We start from the raw sequence: 8718 nt of genomic DNA, 5'->3' as shown, positions 1-8718 counted from the left end.
TAAATACCCATACATATTCTTGTAACAAGATACCTTTAGAGTTATCACCCTAGAATATAAACATCATCTATACACATCTATTTTTATTTTCTTGATATTTCTAATATGAAAATGCTCATAACTGAAATGTGCAGGATTCCATATTCTAAACATCACACAACATACAATATGCATCAATGCACTAAATGGTTCCTCTTCAACCACCCACACTCACATAATTGCCTCACTGTACAAAAGTAGTTCCAGAAATATTAAATACATGTATTGCAGTGTAAACACAATAATTTTTTGGCTAATACATCAAACTTTAGGCTTAACAACCTATATTTGAAGTCAAAACGCCAAGAAAACCACATTCAAGTGTCTCAAGAGTCGACTCTCTTGAGACCAAGGGTTGACTCATCTGATTATGAGTTTACTCTTCAATATTCATGAGTCAATTTATAACCTGAAGGGTCGACTTATTTGTTTATGAGTCGACTCTCAATATTCATGACTCAACTCATAACTTGAAGGGGGTCGACGCCTATATTCATGAGTGGACTCTTTGCTTGAAGTGAATTGACTCACTGTCTGCAAGGGGTCAACTCTTTGTCCTCAAAACCCATTAGAAGGTTCTGAAACTGAGGTGAGTTGACCTTGATCAACAAGGGTCGGCCCTTGGGGACAGAGCAGAAGCAAGACAATGATATAGCAGGAATTGACCCTAAACATGGTCAAAACAAAAATCCCAATTCTAAAACAATAATCTTCAATAGAAAATCATGTATTTTCAAAATAAAATATAAAACAAGTATTCTAACATGCATTTCTATAAAAAATAGAATTAACATCGCATTTAACCTCATATCTATAGAAACACACACACAAGCATACTTTTGAAAACCACATTGCCTAAACATACAATCGTTCATGGGTGTGTGAAAGTGTGAAAAGCTCAAACTAAAGCATGGTTAAACAACTTCATAGTATGCAACAAGTTTCTTAGTAGAAGACATGCATAATGCACACATTAAACACTTTCTAATCTTACTTAAGAATACATAACTATCATGGTTTCAAACAAAACTTTATCTACATGCTTACATGCCCTTAGAGTTTCATAGAGCAAGAGGGTCACACTTTGTTTATCGCAAGATCATAAAAAAATCTACTAACAATAGCTCCTCACCAGTAAGGAGTCGAACACCCGCTAGATGAAAACGCTACACAAGAGCTCCTAAAACTAATTGTATGGTGTGCAACTCCTCCTTCACTGCAACATGATGGGTGTGAGGAAAAGGGGCTAAACCAAAGGGAGGATGAGAGGGTTGGTGAGGGAGATGAGAAGAAGAACAAGGAGATGAGAGAGCGTGAGAAGAGAAGGTACATGTAAAGTGAGAGAGAGGAGAATAGATGAGGTTTTAAAGCTATTAATCATAATCATACCTCTCTTTAACACATGCCAAGACAATCAAGTCGGTGGAGGCTAAGCTGATCATTTTAATGACAATTGTTTCTATCAAAGTTACTAAAATGCCTTTCATCACTTTTTCTACCCGTTTTACCTTTTTTTACAAACCTAATTACCATATTGCCATCTCCCATTAAAACCAATCTCTTTCAAGTAAATCTCTAACATATCCCTTGACAATTTAATCATTATCTTTTCTGAATTTTTTGTCATATCCCTCATCCAAAAATTATGATTATACCCTTGGATCAAATTGGATCCAATCCAAACCCATTTTTAATGATTTTTGGGTCCAACTCTTTTGAAATGAAATATACTATAATATAAATTATGAATTATGCATAAAATTCACTTTAATATATTAAAATATAAAAAAATATCAGGTTACAAAAATTCTAATAACATAAACAGTTAGGTTTGACCAACAGTTAGTGCACGTCACCTTGTGTTGGGACATTGCAAGTTCAAAACCCAATGACACAGTTGTATAACTGGTGGAGGTCGGCCTAACCCCAGCTTGCCTTTCAAAAAAAAAGCCAGGTTTGGGTTTGGGTTTGGGTTTGGGTTGAGTTGAGAAAATGGACTCTCAACTGGATTTGTATAACTAGAATATATATATATATGGTTAATCTAGTTTAACATTAGATAGGTTCAATCTTGTGAAAAAGACTAAAACACATTAAATAAATGATATTTTTGAAAATATAAGGTTACTTTTTGAGTTCCAAAAGGCAAATTTGATATCTTGACTTTTCAATTCTTTTGTTCAAAAGACGTATAATGCTAAAAAAATAACCTTATATTTTTTAAAATGTCATTATTTTAAAAGTATTTTAATCATTTTGATTAAGTTGAATTTATCTAATGTCAAACTAACTGATTTAATGGTAAATTAACCCATATATATATATATATTATACTGAAAATGCTTTTAAGGCTGAGTTGTTTCCAATCAGATATCAAATAAAAATATATCTCAAAACCTAACTCATATATCACTGAAAATTGGTTTGGATCGACCCCAATAATTACTAGTGTCCCACACATGTCCGACCCATTAAGTGACAGGCGATGTTACTCGACGGAAGGATCCCGATCCGAGACAAAAACCGGTTCGTGGTGGGACCCAAATTTCATTGGGTGGGTGCGAGCTTAGGAAGCGATAAAGGCCGCTCCAACGCACATGCCCAAAATTATGCGGTTTTTGGGTGCGAGCTTAGAGAGAGAGAGAGAGAGAGTAGTTTTTCTTCTTATAAAGTCTTCCTTCCTCATTCTTTCCGCGATTTCCCTCGACGGCAACCGGTGGGCGTAGATCCCCGTTTGTTTCGGTTCCCGATCTCGGCGGCCAGATTTCCGGATCTCTTTTCGTGATTTTCTCGTTGGATTGCCAAGACTACTCCCACTTTTTCTAGGTTCCCACTCTCCCTTTTCTTCACGCCGATTTTTTATTTCCTTTCTTCATAGATAAACGAGGGAGCTCTCTCTCTCTCTCCTGTTCTTCAGTTAGGGTTTGGATCTGTTTTTAGAGATGCCGAAAACTCGACAAAAATCAGGAAAACCGATATTTTTGTAAACCTTTTAAAATCTGATTCATTTTTTCGTCCCAATTCTTGTTTCTGCAGAATTCGGGCGTGGATTCCTGCCCTTCTTTCTCTCTCCTTTCGTCGCTCTTTTTGTGGGGGTTGTCTTTGGGAATTTGGATCCCTCGGCCTTCTGATAACAGAGCGTCGATGTTGAATCTGATGCCTTCGGTCTGAATTCAAGCCCACACCGTCGGATTCCTCTCCAATTGCGTCCGGGTTGCGGGTTTCGGGGAGAATTTGGGGTTCCGTTTTCCCCCGGTCGCCGTCGTCCGATTCCTTTTGGCTCGTCGATCTTTCCTTTTCTAGAGCTTCTTTTCCTCCCTTCCTCCAGGGGCAATTCGGTAGAGAGAGAGAGAGAGAGAGAGAGAGAGAGAGAGAGAGAGAGAGAGAGAGAGAGAGAGAGAGAGAGAGATCTGCAGCCATGTTGGATGGTCAATCGTGCGTGGTGTCTAGGTTCGCATCGCCGTGCGATCCCGAAAGGGATTGGTACTCCTCGCCCTGCTCTGTCAAGATGTCGAAGACGAAGCTGAGTTCGGAGGATGAGCAGGACGACAACGCAGATGGATCCGGTGGAGGAGGCGAAGACGGAAACGTCGTCAAGAAGCCCCGTCTCCGGGCACTTCTGGAGAGGCGCCCGCCGTCTTCGCCTTCACCGGCACGGCCGGATTCGAGCGCCCTGAGCCCCAGCGACGACCGATCTGGCCAGCAGGCCCAGAGCGACCCGGCGGACGGTTGCCTGATTCTCGGGTTCAACCGCGATGTGTCCATCAATTGCCTCGTCCGGTGCTCGAGATCGGACTACGGTTTGATCTCCTCCCTGAATCGGAGCTTCAATTCTCTTGTTCGGACGGGGGAGCTTTACTGGCTGAGGCGGCAGCAGGGGATCATCGAGCACTGGGTGTACTTTTCGTGCAGTTTGGTGGAGTGGCAGGCATTCGATCCCTACCGGCAGCGGTGGATGCACCTCCCTTGGATTCCCTCCAACGACTGCTTCATGTGGTCCGACAAGGAGTCGCTGGCCGTTGGTACTGAATTGCTCGTCTTCGGCAGGGACTTCAACTCCTTTGGCATCTGGAGATACAGTATCCTCACGAATTCTTGGTCGCCTGGACCTGCGATGGGGTCGCCAAGGTGCTTGTTCGGCTCTGCGAGCCTCGGGGAGATTGCGATTGTGGCAGGCGGGTGCGATTCAAGCGGGCGGATCTTGAGCTCAGCTGAGATGTACAATTCGGAGAAGCGCCGCTGGTTCCCTCTTCCAAGCATGAATTCTCCGAGAAAGATGTGTTCAGGGTTCTTCATGGACGGCAAGTTCTATGTTATCGGCGGCCTGAGTAGCCTGGCAGAACCCCTAACTTGTGCGGAACAGCTTGATTTGAGGACGGGAACATGGAAGACAATCCCGGACATGTCTCCCTGCAGGGGAGAGTTGGCGAGCGCACCTCCACTGGTTGCCGTTGTGAACAACGAGCTCTATGCTGCCAATTATTCGGAGGCGAATGTGGTGAAAAAATACGATAAACAGAACAATAGTTGGCATGTTGTGGGAAGGCTTCCTGAGAGAGCGGACTCCATGAATGGTTGGGGCCTGGCATTCAAGGCATGCGGCGACCAGGTGATTGTTATCGGAGGTCCGAGAGGTCAGGGCGCGGGGATAACAGAATTGAATTCGTGGAAACCCAGAGAAGGGCCTCCTGCATGGAATTTGCTCGCGAGCAAGGTATTGGGGAGTTTTGTTTATAATTGTGCAGTAATGGGCTGCTGAAACATTGGTGGTGCCATGTGAAAACTATCAGGCTCACCAGATATCTGATTCATCAAACTGAGTTCTGCATTGGTGCTGAATAATGGGTTAGGAGAACCCGTGGTGTATAGTGTCAGTGTTTTCTGTGCAAGAGCATGACGTTCCGGCTGATCGGTAATTGATCTCTTGTTGCCATTTCCGTTTCTTTTTCTTTTTTCCATCCTCATTGGATGGTACTCAAGATCTGATAGAATGATTCTTTCAAGGAATCTTGAGTGATCTTTCCTCCTTTATTCCCCTTTTCTCTTCTCTTCTCATTATTGAAGTTCGATTTTGTAGCAAATGCCACAGTTCACCTTACCTGTTACCATGAGATCTTTGGAAGATTGGCTAGAACGTGGTACAGGGATTGATTAATAATTTGCAAGACCTGTACATTTTCTTTTCCAAGCTTGGTTTCCTTTACTTATGCTTTTGGTAGGAAGGAATCCCCTTCAAGATCGTTCTGCAGCACACAAATATTTTTGTTGATTCCTGGTGTTTATGCGGTTGTCCGGGAGGGTGAAACTAAAATTCTTTGGTTTGTGGATGTGAACAAAATATTCCTACATCATTGTATTTTATTGTTATCAAGTTGGCACCTGCCATCTTGCTTACTGTGGCATTGATCTTGTGAACTTGCTTCTATATTTGATGTGCCCTTATTTCCAGAAAATTTTCTTCTGCTTGACGGACGATAAATATCTGCAGTTGTATGTCTTGAGCTGTGCCAATTTTTGTTGAAGTTACTCCATCTGACATCTGCCTTGCAATTCTAGTAAACACATCGGCTTTGACTATCTGCATAGAATGTTGGAGATTATGAAAAACAGGTTTGCTTACATGTATTTGAATGTATACGAATGTATATTTCTGGGCAAAGAAGTCTTTAAAGCTCTTCAATTCCATGGATATGCTTGTTCCCACAGTTTATGAGCTCCTCCATGTCTTGAGAGGCATCTTCATGAGTTGCAAAGCATATTCATGTTCTGCTTGTGAGCTACAAGAGGCCACATTGTTTTGATTCAGATGGTGTATTTGGAATTTTATGACTATCCTGATCAAGTTCAGTATATCCATGGAATTGCATCACATATATGTAGACATGATTCACACTTTTTTCCTAAAAAAGTAACTAACACAAGTAATCTTTTATTTCCTTCTTAAGATTATGAGAATGAAAACATTTATCTGTTGAGAAATTTTTGGAGTTCTCAGACTGTTTGTATCTTGTTTATGACATCATAGTACCATATACATGTCAATTTTACTAGCAGACATGCTTTTTGTAAATGTGTCCATGTGTATGTGCCTATGGGTGTTTGCATATGCATGTTTTTGTGTGTGTGTGTTCATGTGTTTGTGTCTTTATTTATCTTTGTATTCCATGAGATAAGAAAAATGTTCATCTTTTTAGATAGTTATTTGGAAACTAACCTTGTATATAACATCTTATGACATTCCATATTCATGGATATGTAACTAATGTTTACATGTTTGTGTGTGTGTGTCCTTGCAAGCACACATATCGTCTATCATTCTATATATTAATCACTATTTCTTGATGGGCTGAATATATTAATCACTATTTCATGCAAAGATACCTTTGTAACAGAAGAAGAGTGTATGCCTTTTAACCTGCAAAATGGTTCATTTTATTCTTTTGCCTTCATCCTTCTATTTACTGGGTCAAGGAAAAGAAAATTTTTGCCATTGTTGAAGGTCGTCTTTTCATCCTTGGAATACCATGGTGCTAACTTGCATTTTTGGCATCTTTGATTGTATTTTAGTAAAAGTTATAGGCAGTGAAGAACTGGAGATCACCTTTTTAAAATGATTCATTAGATTCAAAATTACAAGTTAAACAGTTGATTTGCACCTCTTGCTTGTACTTTTTTTAGTTTACTGAGTTGACCTGGATGGTGACGGCTCGCATGAGCACCACTATGCTATTTTATGAATTGGGTGTGTTGGATAGGAGGAAGCACTTTATCACGTTCCAGCATGAGAAGTGAATTCTCTTGAAGATGTTTTATTTCTGTCTGTAGATACCACTCTTTTTTATTTTGGGAAACAAAGTCTATGGTTGCTTCAATCTGTAAGTAAATGGGAGCTTGTATATGATAGATTTATGTATTTTGAATTGTTAGCATATTCCATTCTAGATCCATGCCCTTAGCAGGGAAATCGTAGCAAATATATCAATGTAAGATTAAATATAATATGATGCTAGTGGTAATGGTATAAAAATAAATGACTTCACACACTAATTTTTAATACAATGCTTGTATGTTTGACCTGATATGAGGAATTGTTGTCGAAATATGAAGTAATAAAGATTTATGTGAAAATTTAAGAGAAGATTGGGTGCATAACCATCTTTAGTTGATATAGGTAGATTTAGCTGCTCTAGCTCATGGGAAAAAAGATTATTTTACTAACCTTTGCATGTACTTTCTGTAAGCTAGAGAATGTAGTTTGTACTTTGAGATCCAGTAAAGCTTCTTCTTCTTCTTCCTCTCTCTCTCTCTCTCTCTCTCTCTGTTTGATATGAATGTTGTAAGCCTGTAAAATGCAGTTTGAGAAATGTTCAAAAACTATATTATTTATTGTTCATCACATTTCATGAAAATGTTGTGATATTTACCAAGATTTTCCAAATGCTAATGTTCCAAAATATTCTGATATCTTGAACTATCACTAGATCTGAATTTATCATGTTATTAAAGTGTCATTTATCTCAATACATTATCATGATATTACCTCAAAGCCTCAAGGAGAAAAGTTTATTCTTTTTTCCCCTTAAATATTTTGAGTAAGCTTCAGACTTCCAAGATTTTCTCAAACCTTCTGGAAATATATCAAACTTGTGTAAGCTTCATACATTCATTTTAATGTGTGCATCTCTATGGCATTGCTGTCTCTTCCTGTTGCTTTTTGATTGCCTAACAATGAGCACCGTGTGAGAATGTTGATCTTATATGCTCTAATAATCTAGTCATGATCTTTATTTGTCCCTAACTTTGACTAAACCATTATTGTTTGCTTTTATCTTGTTGAAGTCTTTAGTTGCTTGAGTCCTTAGATTTATTCAGATCAAAATGCAAGACTTCTAGTCTTTAGCTATGTTATCATAGTTATTTATTGAGTAGATATTTAAGAAACTTGTGTTGGAATTCCCTAAATATGACAATGGTTTGTCCAACGTATTTGCTCGAGTTAAGTCCCTTCACACATGTATTGTGTATATCTAACTTCTTCATTATGTATATCAGCATTAGTTGTGATGCTAGGATTGTGGTGATAATATTGAGAAAGAAAATTTGATGTAGGAAGTTAGCCATTTTTTATTAGCTAAAATAATGTGTGGATGTTGGTTCTTGTAGAATTTAGCGAGTTTTGTTATTTCAGATTTGTGTTGCTTTTGTGAACTTGGATGTTTGTTGAAGCAAGCATGCATTACTAAGAATCATAATGAAAATGGAAATTTGTGAATTTTTATTATCCCTATTAGGTATACTTCAAAAGTTGTAATATAAATCCTCCAGTTTAGTTGGAAGTTTTACGTGGTTGACACATAATTTCTTTACAGCATTAGTAAGATTGAATAGTATTTCACATTGTTTTTGGTGTAATTTCCTAGTTTTTGCATCAGGTAGAAAATTAAGAGGTATATGAGCTTGATTTATTAAACTACATGAGGTTGAATAAATAGTTTGTAGTTGTTTTCATGAACATTTGGCTTGAAGCTTGGCTCCTAGCTATGTACTCAAAAGGGCCGATTAGACACGGACTAGTCCGCCTAGTCGGCCTAGTCGGCCTAGGCATAAGTAAAATGCATAGGCATTGCAATTCCTAGGTGGGTACCTTAAAAGGTACCAATTTTACCGACTAGGTCACCT

At 38.9% G+C, this 8718-nt stretch overlaps 1 pseudogene across 1 annotated transcript; it reads left to right on the top strand.

Moving 5' to 3' along the window:
• The first annotated feature begins 2740 nt into the window (after positions 1-2740).
• LOC149847025 (F-box/kelch-repeat protein At5g60570 pseudogene) lies at positions 2741-5492 on the top strand (annotated as a pseudogene). The gene has a single exon (XR_016430333.1). The product of XR_016430333.1 is annotated as an F-box/kelch-repeat protein At5g60570 pseudogene (transcript).
• The last annotated feature ends 3226 nt before the right edge of the window (positions 5493-8718 follow it).

This window comes from Nuphar pumila, chromosome 2, assembly GCF_984573655.1.
Source record: "Nuphar pumila chromosome 2, dmNupPumi1.hap1.1, whole genome shotgun sequence".
Lineage (NCBI taxonomy): Eukaryota > Viridiplantae > Streptophyta > Magnoliopsida > Nymphaeales > Nymphaeaceae > Nuphar > Nuphar pumila.
Note: the sequence above shows the minus strand (reverse complement) of the source record. Positions and strands in the feature narration are given on the sequence as shown.